This window comes from Ahaetulla prasina, chromosome 7, assembly GCF_028640845.1.
Source record: "Ahaetulla prasina isolate Xishuangbanna chromosome 7, ASM2864084v1, whole genome shotgun sequence".
NCBI lineage: Eukaryota > Metazoa > Chordata > Lepidosauria > Squamata > Colubridae > Ahaetulla > Ahaetulla prasina.
The window spans coordinates 74,316,297-74,332,880 of record NC_080545.1 but is presented as its reverse complement, the minus strand read 5'-3'; the positions used below and the strand labels follow the sequence as shown (position 1 = coordinate 74,332,880).

At 38.1% G+C, this 16,584-nt stretch overlaps 1 long non-coding RNA gene across 1 annotated transcript in view; it reads left to right on the top strand.

The window, feature by feature from the left end:
* Positions 1-1,613, top strand: part of LOC131201605 (uncharacterized) — a 42,003-nt gene extending 40,390 nt beyond the window's left edge. Inside the window, exon 6 of the long non-coding RNA XR_009155938.1 lies at positions 797-1,613. This is a non-coding gene — a long non-coding RNA (uncharacterized LOC131201605). The remainder of the gene's footprint in view (positions 1-796) is intronic.
* Positions 1,614-16,584: the final 14,971 nt, after the last annotated feature.

Genomic DNA, 16,584 nt, shown 5'->3' with positions numbered 1-16,584 from the left:
TGGCAAGAAAGTTGATAAAATAGGGCAAAATTCACTGAACCAATGTCTCATTTACCAACAGAAATTTTGGGCTCAATTGTGGTCGTAGGTGAGGATTACCTGTATTGGACCGATAGTTGATTACTGCTTGATTAATTTTATATCTAGATGACAGTGAACTGTTATTTGCCATACTTTTCAGCAGTAGGGATTCTGATTAATATAAGTAATACAAGAAATAAGAACTGTGACACTCTTTCCAATATGCAGCTTCCTGATGTTAGTACAATTTAATTGCAATAATACTAGAGCAACTAATAGATTTAAACTTAATGTCAACCGCTTTAATCTAGATTGCAGAAAATATGACTTCTGTAACAGAATCATCGGTGCTTGGAATACTTTACCTGACTCTGTGGTCTCTTCTCATAATCCTAAAAGCTTTAACCAAAAACTTTCTACTATTGACCTCACCCCATTCCTAAGAGGACCATAAGGGGCGTGCATAAGCGCACAAAACGTGCCTACCGTTCCTGTCCTATTGTTTTTCTTTTCTTCTTCCTATATATATATATGCTTATACCTCCTAATATTTACTCATATATGTGTTTATATGCTATATAATCTTTTTGTATGATACCTACATATATTGTTGTGACAAAATAAATAAATAAATAATAAATAAATAAACAATGAGCATTTGCTTAATCACTTCATCCCTGAGGATGACTCCCTCCTTTCTTCTTCTTGTCATATTTTAACATTCTGAAAGTACTATACTATTTATTATGCATATGCCATTTTTTTTCTTAATCAGTTATCTGCAAAGATCACTGGTTGGCAAGTGAATTACACAGAAAGATCGCATCACTGAAAGAACTGGAACTGTGAATCAAGTGGAGTGTTGAAATGGAATGAAATGAAATGAAATGGATGAAGAATCAAATCTTATGGACAATTTTGATGCCACTTATTGCTGCATTAATTAGTAGATATAGGGCAATTCTGCCCAAGAATGCATGCTGCTGTTGCTAATACTTTGAATAACACTTTGCTTCCTGTATTTTTGATAGCTTTTTTAAGTTAAAAAACCATTTCTATTGTTCACTCAAGTGCTCCTAAGCTGATGCTACAATAATTACTTATTTACTTAAGATTGATAAGGTTATTTGAATCATAAATGCAAAAAGTGGCTTTTGGAATTTAGATAAGGGTTCCAAGTCAGATCCCTTTGATTATCAGTTGCTTTTATATTGACTGTGAAGATTACTGAAAATTGATTGTAATTTTCTCAATGGTTTGTACTGTTTTTTCCTGTTTCATTTATTCACTCATTCCTGTTAAAATTAAAAGAAATAGCTGCTTTCTCCCAAATGCTTGTGTTATATCTTCTGTTTCTCATGAGATTTTAGAAAATGTAATGGTAGCTTTGACAGATACCAAAGCGAAACAACTATAGCTTGTTCTTTTGTACTTGCAAAGGAATTCCAGGAAAGCTCCATTGAAATAAATATTGTTTTGGAGTTGACTTTGCCCCCAGCACAGCTGTTTTTATTGCTATGATATTTACTTTTCATTATCTGATATTTTAAACCTTCAAACTTAAGTTGAGGACTTCCTGTAGAGACGCTATAGTATGTTTTAGGATAATTCCCCTTCCCACTAAATATTTTAGGTAATTGTGTATATCGAGGGGGAGAATTTGTCTAATTTCAGTTGTGTTTTTAGCAATGCAATGATAAATTTAATTTTAGCTTCTGGGAGCGACTACAGTTTGAGATTATATTTGAAATATTTGGTCTGAAATGCCATCTGTAATGGAACTCTAATAATTTAATATAACTGCTGCTTATTTCAAGGGCCACTTTGATTTTTCTGACAAATGAAAATCTTTTCTCCTTCCTGAGAATATTCATTACTGGTTCCCCTGTGCTGGGAACAATGATACTTTTGTTGTTCTGCTTTTGAGAAACGAAATTATAGAGGCAGCCAGAAAAATAAAATGATAGGTAGAAATGGATATAATCCATATGTCATGAGTCTGCCACAAAGCCTCCTGGTATTTCATGGGGTTGATACCCAATGAGAAGCAGAAATAAGAGTTATGAAGTTTTGAAAATGTTCGTGAAGGCTGGTCCTTGGAATTTATTTGTATAGTACACTAGTCCTAGATTCTAGCCTAACATCATGCTTCCAAAGTTAGTGGAATGCCTTCAGGAAGGCTCAGGTAGAATGTGAAGGCTAGAAACCCAACAACTGGTTGTGTTTTAGGTGAATAAGTAACTTGTATCAATTCCAGAACTATTCAACTTTCTAGTGATTTATCACATATCTGTTTTGAAAGTACCGGTATAATAGAACTGGTTCTTAGACAATTATTTGTTTAGCCATGTTTTGTTGGAAAACCAATGGTTGGCTGAGTTTCACAACCCACTAAATAATAAATTATGATTGACAGATGATAATAGTTGGATTCACACAATATCTGAAGCCAAATTCCAGACAACCATTAGTGCAATAACTGAACTCTAACATAGTGGAAGTGCTTTTTGGTGGCTATTTTGTGTGTGTGTGTCTTTTTATTATTATTATTTTATTATTATTTATTAGATTTTTATACCGCCCTTCTCCCGAAGGACTCAGGGACAGGTACAGCCAGAAATAAAAACAGTAACAAATACAATTTAAAATAAACAGTTAAAAAACTTATTATAAAATTGGGCAAAAATTTAAAACATATTAAAAATTTAAAACCCATTAAAATACATCCAAAAAATTAAAATTTATAATTTAAAATTTAAGCCAGCCCCGCGCGAGTAAATAAATACCTATACACACAGACACACACATGCACCATCTCATCATCAGAGAATCTTTGTACAAATGAACAAATAATAAGTGATCCAAACAGGCTCGATAGCCTTGTGTTAGTATCCCAGAGAGAAGGCTTAATTCAGGAACTGGTGAACTGATTACTGTACACAGAGTGGGGCTACACACCAGTTCAAGGCTTCCTTTGTGACAGGAAGAATGTATTGCGTTGTGCAAAAGGACTGTAAATGGAAGAGGTGGCATCCATTTTTAATTTCTACCTGGCAGCCAGAGACCGAAACGTTCAAATATATTTTGAATTATATATTTATGAATTCATACATGCCTAGTTAAGCAGCTTACAATAGGATTAAAATACACGTGCAATCAATATATCAACAATGTTCTTTTATGTAGCATATTAACAAAATACGATTTTAAAAGTAAAGCTGGCTAAAAATGAGTTGGTTTTGAATCCAGTAGATAAGAAACCTGTAAGAAAAAGTGGCTGTTTGGTGATGGATATTAGCAAGCTCACTGCTAATTGAAACCTAGTTGTGATATAATGAAAAAAAATCTAAGCACACCTTGATATTATACACACACAGTTTTGTTTCAATAGGATTTCTATTATTGGTTTTTTTAAAAAAACATTTTTTGAATTTTTTCAGCAGGGGGCAGGAGAGCTCCAGTAAAAGCTATAGGTGACAGCTGGTTATGATCAGACAAGGATGATACTGGAAGAAACCCATTTTGAAGAACTAGAGAGCATGTCTATTTTGATAGACTTTTCCTCCTTATGCTACTCTCTCCATCACACCTCAATATCTTAAAATATGCTATCTTAAATTAATATGTAATGTAGGTAAAGCATGGGATAAATACAAATCATTGCAGTAGTCTTTTGAATATGTTTGGCAGTGCAAAGGTTGCTCTGCCCTGAAAAAGTCCACATCTGGAAATGAAAGTTGCTCCCCAGCACAAACAATTTTGGAAAGAGACTATAAATATGCCTACTGGAATCCGAACAGTTTATTTTACCACCTCCTCCTTCCAGAATTTAAAATAGTTATTCAGGAGCCAGGGACTAAAAGCTACAAGGAAGAGTCTTTATTGCTGTATGATCCTCTCTGGAAGTTACCCACAACTAATTCAATGGAACTTAGTTTTTAATTGACTTCCAGACTGCTGACTGTGTAGAGCGGGGGTCTCCAACCTTGGCAACTTTAAGACTTGTGCTTTAAGCTTTGCTGGCTGAGGAACTCTGGGAATTGAAGTCCACAAGTCTTAAAGTTGCCAAGGTTGGAGATCCCTGGTGTAGAGCAGGGGTTTCAAATGCACGGCCCATGGACCAGATGTGTCACATACAGGTCACGCCCACCCCCAGTTTAGTGAAGGAGGGGAAAGTCGTGATACGTCACATGACAACGACATGATAATGCGAGTTTGACACTCCTGGTGTAGAACATTGCCTGCTGATCAGAAAGCATGGGAAGGAACTGGATGGAAGCTACATTAAGAAGAAACCCACCAATCTAACAAATTTCAAAATTTGCATCCACAGGGACCAGATGTATCTATTTTTCAATGCCACTATTTGTTTTGTTTGGTTTTGGCTTAGTGGCTTATAAACTATGGTTTACATATTATTGTATGTAATATGTAATATGTAAATTTTTGTTGACTCCGATAACACACATCCGACATTCCACAAACGTACCAGCAATGATTATGATGACTTAACTCATATAGATTTCACAGAAGATAACGTTGGAAAAGCTCTTCATAACTTAAAACCATCGCTATCTATTGGACCCGATGGACTATGTGCATACTTCTTAAAAAAACTTTCCATTAATATAATAGAACCCCAACCCTTTATCTTTGATAAAGCCTTCACTACCAGTTCCCTTCCCAAACTTTGGTCACTAGCCACAGTCATCCCCATCTTCAAAAAAGGAGACCCCAGCTTAGTCGGAAATTACAGACCGATCTCTTTGTGCTGCGTCACCTGCAAAGTCATGGAATCAATCATCAACCAATCCATTACCTCACACTTAGAAACTAACAACCTACTCTCCAGTAAACAATTTGGTTTACGGAAAAAATTATCATGTAACTTACAACTACTCCACTGTAAAAACATATGGACTACAAATCTTGATCAAGGCAAAACAATAGATGCAATCTACATAGACTTCTGCAAAGCTTTTGACTCAGTAGTACACGATAAACTTCTCCTAAAACTAAAATCCTATGGCATCTCAGGACCCCTTCACAAACGGATATCTGCTTTTCTGTCTAACAGACAACAAGTGGTCAAAATTGGCAATACTTTATCAAATCCTGTTCCTGTCAGGAGTGGCGTCCCTCAAGGCAGCGTCCTTGGACCAACACTCTTCATACTATACATTAATGATCTTTGTGACCATATCTCAAGTAATTGTGTTCTCTTTGCTGATGATGTCAAACTATTTAACACCACAGACAATACATCTATCATTCAAAAAGACCTTGATCATTTAACTGCTTGGTCTAAAACTTGGCAACTCCAAATCTCAACCAGCAAATGCTCAGTCTTACATATAGGAAAAAAGAACCCAAACACTAAGTACATACTAGATGGACATTACCTTACAGATGACCCCATTCCCGTTAAAGATCTTGGAGTTTTCATGTCAAATGATCTAAGTGCCAAAGCCCACTGCAACTACATAGCAAAAAAAGCTCTAAGAGTTGTAAACCTAATCTTATGTAGCTTCTTTTCCAAAAACACCACACTACTAACCAGAGCATATAAAACATTTGCTAGACCAATTCTAGAATACAGCTCGCCTGTTTGGAACCCTCACCACATCTCTGACATCAATACAATTGAACGTGTCCAGAAATATTTTACAAGAAGAGTTCTCCATTCCTCTGAAAACAACAAAATACCTTATCCCACCAGACTTGAAATCCTAGGCTTAGAAAACTTGGAACTCCGTCGCCTACGACAAGATCTAAGTTTAACTCACAGAATCATCTATTGTAATGTCCTTCCTGTTAAAGACTACTTCAGCTTCAATTGCAATAATACTAGAGCAACCAATAGATTTAAACTTAATGTCAACCGCTTTAATCTAGATTGCAGAAAATATGACTTCTGTAACAGAATCATCAGTGCTTGGAATACTTTACCTGACTCTGTGGTCTCTTCCCATAATCCTAAAATCTTCAACCAAAAACTGTCTACTATTGACCTCACCCCATTCCTAAGGGGACCATAAGCGCACAAAACGTGCCTACCGTTCCTGTCCTATTGTTTTTCTTTTCTTCTTCCTATATACATATATGCTTATACCTCCTTATATTTACCCATATATGTGTTTATATATTATATAATCTTTTTGTATGATACCTACATATATTGTTATGACAAAATAAATAAATAAATAAAATAAAAATAAATACTGTGTTTCTCCAAAAATAAGACCCTGTCTTATATTTCTCTGAACTCTGAAATAAGTGCTTGGCCTTATTTTGGGGGAGGTCTTATTATTTTGCGATGCATGGAGCAAGATGGGGCTCCTCTTGCTGTCTTACCTGATTTCCAGCTCTGCATTTAAATATTTTGGGGGAGGGCTTATTTTTGGGGAGGCTTATGTGCTCAAAAGCTCGATTGGGTTTATTATCAGGGGATGTCTTATCTTCAGTTGATTGTGTCTATCTCCCATTGCTCAAACCAAGGATAATATCTAATCATGTTAACAAAGAAGTCTTCAGTGAGATCAGGTTCACCATTGGCAAATCCCATTCTCTCAGCCTCAACCTCCCCTTTCCTATGGGGTAATGTTATTTGATTGGCATCAATGCATCTGCTGAAAATCATGCTACCATGAGAGGACAATTGCCTTGTTGCTCATCTTCCTATGGTCACTCATTCTTTCTGCATAGTCATGTGGCTAAGATGGAGAGGACAACCAGTATAAGTCACTACAAGCTGGAAAGAATCATAATTGTCACTCCTTGTTCACAATTCTCTTTATCTTTCTGAGATGGGTTTTGTTTTGTTATTGTTGTTCTTCAGTTCTCTCTCCTCTTTCATTGGTTGACAATGCAAAGTGCTAGAAACACATGGAAAAGAATGGGTCCATTTGCCTGAGGACTTCTGAAAACTTGGAGCTGGGGCTAATATTAAACTATCCCAAAATATTGCCTAGTAATAGAAAACAAATAAAAAGCAATAATTCAATCCAAAATGTTCTTCCAAATTTTCACTCAAAATAAGCTACATTTTTTTCAGCCTTTGTAATTAGAAATATTTGCAAATTTGACTGAGCCCAGCCCTAACTGGAGGAAGGGAGATGGAGCTTCATCACTGAAAGTTTTCAAGAAGAGACTGGACTGCCAATGGTGTAGGGTTTCCTGTTTGAGTAGGGGGTTGGACTAGGTGACCTACAGTGTCCTTTCCAACTCTGTTATTCTATTCTATTCTATGCTCATGGGCAAAATAGTTGTAAGTTCCTTTATCTTTCATGGGTAACATAAAATGAGATGCCCAGGTTGAAAAGTCTCATAAGAAATCTATGTTACTTAATGCATTTTCATTCCTCCTTCCTTTAAGGAACTTTCATACATTTTATCTTAACAAACTTCCTCAATGTTTGCTTGGACAGTCATTTGTTGTTGTTATTAGTTGCGAAGTTGTGTCCGACCCATCGCGACCCCATGGACAACGTTCCTCCAGGCCTTCCTGTCCTCTACCATCCTCTGGAGTCCATTTAAACTCACACTGACTGCTTCAGTGACTCCATCCAGCCACCTCATTCTCTCTCATCCCCTTCTTCTTTTGCCCTCAATCTTTCACAGCATTAGGCTCTCCAGTGAGTCCTTCCTTCTCATTAAGGTACCAAGCCATCTTCATGTTCTGACCTTCTAAGGAGCAGTCAGGCTTGATCTCCTCTAGGACTAACTTGTTCGTTCGCCTTGCAGTCCATGGGAGTCTCAAGAGTTTTCTCCAGCACCATAGTTCAAAGGCCTCAATTCTTTGGCAGTCAGCCTTTCTTATGGCCCAACTTTCACAGTCATACATTGCAACTGGGAAAACCATATGTTTTTTCCATATGTAATAGCACAGTAATATATTATGCTAAAACATGAGGTCTTTGATTACAGTTGTTGATGAAGACAAAACACAAAGAATGGGATTGCATATTGCACTAAGCCAGGGGTCAGCAACCTGCGGCTCTGGAGCCACATGTGGCTCTTTCACCCCTTGCTGCGACTCCCTGTCACTCAAAATACGCATCACAACTGCCAATGTGCGACACCCACCAGCACGCAATTTATTGAGCTTTCCCCAGTAGGCCAACCATGGATAAATCCAAGAAAAGAAAAGTTTCATAAGAAAACAGAACATTTAATTTAACCACATATGCTAGTTTTGTAGCCGCTCAAGAAATAGTCAGGCACGGGAAGGGTTTTGTGGCTCCCGGTATTTTCTTTTCTGTGGGAAACAGGTCCAAATGGCTCTTTGAGTGTTTAAGGTTGCAGACCCCTGCACTAAGCCAAGCCTACTGTACTGCATTATGGTTTAGCATAATATATGAACCTAATTACCCAAGATAACAGTGTGAGTTTTGTAGCCAAGGGGAGAGTTTGGACCAATTTCTCCTTAGTTCTATTCCAATATTCTAGCCCAGCATTCCACATTCTCAAGATCTCCAGGTAGGGTGAGCTACAATTAAAGAATTGGCAGGAGCACCAGCATTGGTAGTGAGGGGCTATAGATTCAAACAATTTTGCTTCTAATCTCTCTTCTACTCTAATCATGGTTATGCAGCATGATCCAGATCAAGGGTGGGTTCTACTTACCTTTACTACCTTTACTTACAATGGGAGTGCACGCACACTCTTCTACAAATGTACAGATCATCAGTTATGATGTCCGGGAGGGTGGGCAGAGCCTCCCGCCGCTTTTACTACCGGTTCTAAAGAATGAGACAGAACTGGGAGCAACCCACCACTGATCCAGACTGGAAGCCTACAGTATATAGCGGCCCTGCTGTTTGGGATGATTGAAGTTACTATCAAAAGAGGTAACCAAGTTGACAAAGCATTCTAAGGTCATCGAAGTCCAGAATTTATCATAAAACAATGCATATTCTGGTGTTTAAATTCCAAGCAGTATTTAGTAAAGTTTTCAGCTAAAAAGTCCTATATTTGCGGAGAAGGAAGACCACCCTGAATTTCAATAACAGCTTGCAATAAAATCTTGGCTTTTAAACAATGCCTTGGCTGTTCTTTAGCTTTATGGATGTTATTTTTTTAAAGCTAAAATGAATACTTCCACTGTCTTTAAATCATAACGTGTGGACACTGTTTTATTTCTTTGCAATGGAGTTTTTAAAAAATCTGAAATATGTTGAATGGAAGAGAGTCAAGGTCACAGAAGTGCACTTAAAATGAACCAAAGCTGAGAAAATTAATATATTATTAGTCAGTTTGTGATTTCTGCTGTGAAATTATGCCTGGATTGCTAGTTTCTGTCTCTTGTACATTTCTCTATTTCTTCTAAATATAATTCAAATGGTGTGAAGATGGATGGTGGGGCCTCATGAATGGAACACACAATCACTAAGGCACAACTGCATATTTCTCCATCTCTCATTCTGTGCAAACTGGTAAAAATTTCATCCCCATTCTAGGCTTAATGAGATTGCTGCAATCATAACTAAAGAAAGAAAGATTAGATAGGGACCACCTCTAGTCAAGTCTTATATTGTTGCCGGACATGAACTTGGCTAGGAGAAAAGATGGATTGATTGGACTGATTAATTATGTGTGATTATTGTTATCAACAGATAGATTTTCTCCATGATGAAATGAACCACGTAGGGATTCATCAGCACTCCATCCTTTTTGGATGGAAGATGACTCTCTCAGATGGCATCTCAGAGGGTTGGAACAAGATACAGGCCATCAGCTGGTACTTTTTAAATGGGTTCTAGGTCCCATATATGGAGGGCTTCTAAGTAGGCAGAAAATTGTCGCACTTGTGTAGCAATTCTCTCCCTGATTTCACCCCATTCAGCCTGTTGTCTGAAGGCATTTGCTTTTTCTTGAACACAGAAGTTCTGTCCATCAATAAAGGGCATTGATAAAATAGCTTCCTCATGATCAACTGAAACCTGCTCTCATTTAGTTTAAGACATTACAGTATGCCATATCCTGCCTTGAGAGACAACAGCCATTCACTTTATTGTCATGCGATCCAACCAGTGGTGGGATTCAGCCAGTTTGAGCGGGTTCGGGTGAACCAGTAGGTAAATTTCTGGCTGGCCCCACCCCTTCTCACCCCACCCCTTCCAGGAGTCCCCACATGCCCCATTTTGGCTCCCAGGTAAGTGCAGGGAGGCCTCCTAGGCCCAGTAACAGAGCGCAGAGGAATGCAGTGCCCCCCGCGGCCCATTTTTGCTCCCAGGAAGCTTCAGGGAGGCCTCCTAGGCCTGTTTTTGCTTCCCAGGAGGCCTCAAAACAGGATGTGGTGGGGTGAGTCTCCCCCGCGACCCATTTTTGCTTCCTGGGGGTGCAGGAGGCCGAGTGCTGCCTGTCACACATCCTGGCCACGGCCACCCAGCCGGTCATTAAGGCAGAGAACCGGTTGTTAAATTATTTGAATCCCACTACTGCATCCAGAAAGGGACGCGGTGGCTCAGGGGCTAGGACGTTGAGCTTGTCAATCGAAAGGTCGGCAGCTCGGTGGTTCGAATCCCTAGTGCTGCCATGTAACAGGGTGAGCTTGTTCCAGCTTCTGCCAACCTAGCAGTTTCGAAAGCACATAAAAAATGCAAGTAGAAAAAATAGGGACCACCTTTGGAACAGCGTTCCATGCGTCTATGGCGTTGAGTTATGCCGGCCACATGACCACGGAGACGTCTTCGGACAGCGCTGGCTCTTCGGCTTTGAAACGGAGATGAGCACCGCCGCCTAGAGTCAGCAACGACTAGCACGTATGTGCGAGGGGAACCTTTACCTTTACTGCATCCAACCCCTACTCAAGTAGCTTTCAATCAGCATATCAGCATTTGCGAAATACCGGTACTTTGTTGTAGTTAATAAGCCATGTCTACAGCATTCTTACAATTTATTAAGAAAGTTTCCCAAACAAAAAATGAAAATGCTCTAGAATCTTCTTAAATACTGATGCCTATAGTTTGCTCCCCTGCACTTCACAGTATGAAATAAGACCCCCCCACTCCACCCCACACATGTGCCAAGCAAGAAAACAGATTTTAATTTGCCCTTGTAAAAGTAAAGGCACCTAGACCTCCACTTGAATCCTGATGATTTCCTGACACAACCATGTAGTTGTGGGAAAGTAGCAAAATAGTTTGTCACTGTCTTCTTCTCAGATTTTTTAAATTCCCTGTCTAGTCTACAGACTTGGGAATTTCCTGTGGTCTCCCATCAATTACTAACTTAGTTTTCTGGGATCAAGTTAAATCAGCTAATTCTTTTTAGGCCACCTGTTTCAACCTAACACATAGCTGTTTTCTCTAAAATGCAAAGGTATGACTTTGTCCTCCTTTCCATAACTGCAGATGAAGAACCCACAGAAATAAATGCTCTCTTCTTCAGTTAAAAACAAAACAAAACATCCCCATAGGAAAGTAACTATTAGCGGCATAGCCAAACCCATGGCTAGTCTTAATTAGATCTATGATTCAACAGAGAAAACCACAGTTTTGAATCTCATATGGCTAATTCATTATATTTTTACCCCAATAATAAATCATTCTCATGTCTTCAGGGAAAATTATGTATTCCGAACCCTGCATATATAAGCCAAGGTTCTTGAAAGTGGTGGTAACTAATTAGCCAATAGGGATGAACCCAACATCTTATAGAGGCTGAAATTAAAAATAAAATAAAAAAGTCTACAGAAAGGTTTCAGATCAGCCTCTCCAAATTTAGTGCTATGCAGATGAATTTTGGTATGCTTGTGGATGTCATCAGATTGAAGAAGGCCTCCTGGACCAGAATATATTGGGAAGGTTCTAGAGGCTGATATGTCCTTAATACAGGAATCAATAATCTTTTTATATACTGGGTAACCAAAAAATAAAATGGTCACGATCTCACAAGATTAGCAAAATCGCATGAGATGTCGGTAATTTTTATCGGAATGTTATCAGTTTTTAACAAGAATGCTGAAATCTGACAAGAAAACATACATGCATACATACATACTCTTATTTTAAGGGTCCATAGAGGCCATCTATGGGGTGACAGGTCCCAGGTTGCAAATAACTGCATTAAGGATTACAAAATTAACTCACATTCCTTCAGTACAGTACAGGCCTGTATCAGATTTCAAGTGAAAGAACCAATTCATAGCTTATGAAACCAATTGGTCCCTAGATATTCATCCAGCATTAGGCAAGATATTTCTTTTAGTTTTGCCACTTTAATCTGGTTTTCCCTCACCCCACTTTTGCCTTGTTTATTTCCACAAGTTAATAGCCGTGCTATGTTCTGAATGACAGTTTGAGCAATTAGAGGCAGTCCACTATGCCATGAATAAATTGCCAATTGCCTGGTTGCACCTAGAAGTTTGTTTTTCCAGATACTAATTAATAGGGCTAATTTGATGGGGCATTGAGAACAGCTTAGCCCTTTGTGCTCTGACATGAACAGCCTGAATCATAACATGATTCAGTCCCAGAAGTGTGCAAAATTCTAAAGCCAATTAAGTTTGTCAGTCTGAGTTCTTTACATATATGCAAATATAAATGATCAGGCTCTAAATAGTTATATATAAATATACTGCGCCAGCCACTTAATCAGCATACCGTGGTCCCTAATGACATTATATATAACTAGTTGGTTAAATAAAAAGTGAACTTTTCTGATATCCACCTTACTGTGATTGTCAACTCTCAGCTTAGTTGAAAATCTTTGGTGAAAATTGAGCCTTTCAGTTAATTATAAAAAGCTTGGTGAAATCTAGTCCATTTTATTTATTTTGATGCACACTAGGCACACTCCTTTTTTTTTTGGAAATTTTTATTTTATTTTATACACAAACAAACATTTAATACATCAGTCATTCCTTCCAGGTGACATCTCAGTGTTTTCTCCGTTACTTCATCTTTTTGTCGTTTCTTCTGTCTTCATTTTCACTTAGTCTATTACAACATTTCTCCAAAAATACAATATTCTAATTATACCATTCTCTTACAGAACTATTAATTTTTTTATCTATATCTCTTTTAGGCACACTCCTTTTCAACATCATTGTCCACTGGGAATTATTTAGGAGCAGGGGGATCTAACCATGGCTAATGTAAAAGAGAATTCAAAGAAAGAAAAACATATAACGTGAAATAGAATAAGAGTTTATTAAAAATAACAGGCATAAGAGTTCTATACTTCACCCAAGAAATGACTCTAGTTAAGTAGATGACACTCCCTATATTTTCAAATGAAATCTTTATTGAATTCTATTTATGGCTGAAAAGTATGAACAAAAATTTGCAAATATTTCTTTATTGAAAGAGGGCCAGAATTACAACAAAAATGTAAGCAGCATTTTATAGGTCAGCCTCCAAGAAATAGAAAAAAGACGATGCACTACAGGATAATTTTTTCTTACATAATACAATAAATGCTCAGACATTCATGGCATACTGTATAACAACAGTGTTATATACCGTGTTTCCCCGAAAATAACACCTCCCCTGAAAATAAGACCTTCCCTAAAAATAAGACCTCCCCGACAATAAACCCTCTCCTGAAAATAAGCCCTTCTCAAAAATAAGCCCTTCTGAAAATATTTAACCACATGCACAGCTGGTCCCCGCCATTTCCTCTGGTTAGGGTTAGGGGGACAGAGCTAGAAATCAGGTAAGACGGCAAGGGGAGACCTATCTTGCTCCACATGCCCCAAAATAATAAGACCTCCCCGAAAATAAGGCCAAGCGCTTATTTCAGGATTCAAAAAAATATAAAACAGGGTCTTATTTTTGGGGAAACACGCTAATAATAATAGATATAACATACAGTATATATTTTACACATAATATGACTTCTGATTATGTATTCAGACAGACAGACAGTGTGTAGGGTATTGTGTTTTATACCTACTGTATGTCTGTCTACTTGTCTCAGCACACCATCATCAGTGTCCAGGAATTAGGTGATAACTTCTTTATGCATATTCAAGTTGGATAGGAAAGTTCCTCAAAAATGTGAAACTTGCAGAGGAAAGCTGTATAACTTTCACAAATATCTACCATTTCTTAATGAAAGCTACAGAAGCTTCAAATTTGTTTGCAAATCATAGTGAAGATATTTAGAAAACCTGGTTTGTTTAGGCAAAAGTGGCCCTTTACGGGTTACTGATCGACATCTCCTCAGTCAGTCTGATCAATCAAGAGAGATGCTGAGAGTTTAGTTCAGCAGCAATTGGACAATAAGCGTCTCTTCTCTAGTTTTCCCTAGTTTTGAACCGGGGTATTTGAAAAAAAAAAAGAAATGAAAAAAGGTGCTTTTGCCTGTCTACTGAAATAATCTTTAAACTTGGTTCCCACATTGTGTCGCTTTGATCTGGTTTGTTTGCCTTTGGTTTAGCATGACGTGACAACACTGCCATTTGGTGTGTAAAGCAAGGATTATGGGTTAAGGTGCTTAACCAACAAAACATCCATTAATATGATGGATGAATCTATGACCAAATAGCCTTCAGTTGCTTGTTGCAACATTATGAAACTTTCTTCCAAGGAAGGCTCTTTTCCATTGCTTTATGTGGCTGATCAAAAACATTGCTAAGAAAATATTTAGTAAATAAATTTAATTTGCTTATCGTATTTAGTTTACAAGGATTTTGATTTTTGCTGTTTATTTTTCTCTGTAATTCTGTTCTAACAACTCACTTAAAAGATGCAGATTGGACTGACACTAAGACTTTCCTTGGCAGAGGCAGGAAGACAAGGCAATGTAATTTTATTACATATATCCCAATCCGCTAACAGAAGAAAAAGTATACATATGTTAAGAGTAGCAATATAAAGTAACATCCAAACTACAAATGTGACATCAAAACAGTGACTACAGTGCTTGACAGCAGCCTTTCTTTTGCTTGCTGGACCTTTCATATATTGACATACAACACACATCAACAACTGCGCTACAAATGACATGTAAATTTATCTTTCTAGCTAGCCCCATAAAGTCATTCTTGGGCCAATCAACACTAGAGAAGAAGCTGTTGGCATGATAACCTTCTGGATTTTCAGAGGCATCTGCTTACCACCATAGGACATATTTCATGCACCACGTCTTATGTTTACTTTTTACTGACAGTGGCCCACTGCAATACATCTCAAAAAGGAGGCATTATAAGAAGATAGATAATGATGAGGCAAGGTGGGGCAACGTTTCAGATTCATCAGTGTCAGGCAAAGAGGCTTCAAAAATGTTCACATGAAAGGAGGATGTGTTCAAATGTGTTATATAGATTCAGCTATGGCAAAAAATATTTTAAAGATTGAACACAGTTATTAATATGGAGAGAATCCTCACAATGTGAAAGCACAACATGCATGAGAATGCAAAGAAGCAACCTGTGCTGTTGGCATGTAAGCAACATACTTAATTATTTGTAACTACAATTGTTCATCATGTAGAACCAATAAACCAATTCCTGAGAAATAACAGTCATGCTTGACTTAAAGCCTGAAGAATGAAAGCTTTGAAAGGCCTTCAGAAAACTGATGAGCTAATTGGCTAAGGAGTGAAAGGTTTTTTTTATTTTGGTGAGTAAAAATGTTCAGAAAGGAAAACTGCATTATAACCTACTAAAATCTGGAGTAGATTTTTTTTTGAAAGAATATCTTTCTTTTTGAAGGCCACACTTAACAAGGATGTGTTCTAATTATTCTAAGATTATGGGAGGTCTGGATCTACAGTATATATGCTTGTGAGTAAGAAGGAAAGGGTGATATCATGGCCAAGATATTTTCAAGCTGTCTTTATTACTCAGACTGGCCCACAAACTGGCCAATCACATGAAAGGAATTAATTGAGAAAAAAATTCCTGATCCCTCGCACTTTATGGTCTATGGCCCCAGCATAAAGTCAAAATCTAAATGTAAAACATGGTCCTAAAACACTGATGGCTAACCTTTTCTGGACCGAGTGCCCAAAGTGTGCGTGGCCCCTATACATGTGCCCTGCCCCCGTGCATGTGTGTGTGGCCTCCCCACATGCGCCTCACTCCATGCATACAGGCACAATCCCCCGAATGTGCCCCTTCACCACGCATGTGCGGCAGAGACCTGAAGACCAACTGGCATGTGCTGGGGAGCTGAACTGGGGCAATGGCGCGAGTGCCCACAGAGAGGCACGCGTGCCATAGATTCGCCATCACAGCCCTAAAAGATTGTGTAAAAGCCATTAGAATCTGATGTAGGAGAGAGAGAGGGGAGAAGGATGGAGGGAGTGAGAGAGAGAGGAAGAGAGAAAGACCCCCAAAATAATGGGGAGTAGTGTTTCTGGAGTTCCTCTAAAATCAAGAGGACAAATGAATAGTGATTAAGGCCCATGGAACTCAATTATATTTAAGGATGGATAATGTTGTTTAGAATTGTTCCACTAAATACAGGGAAGGAATTCAGTTTCTGACTCTAGAGGGGGCATGCCGGTGAGAGACTATTCCTAGCAATTCTGTAGACAGTACGCTGGAAAAAAAAGGGGGGGAAATTAGGAAGGAAATTCCTAAGCCATCTTTGGCAGAGGGCTGGATTAATT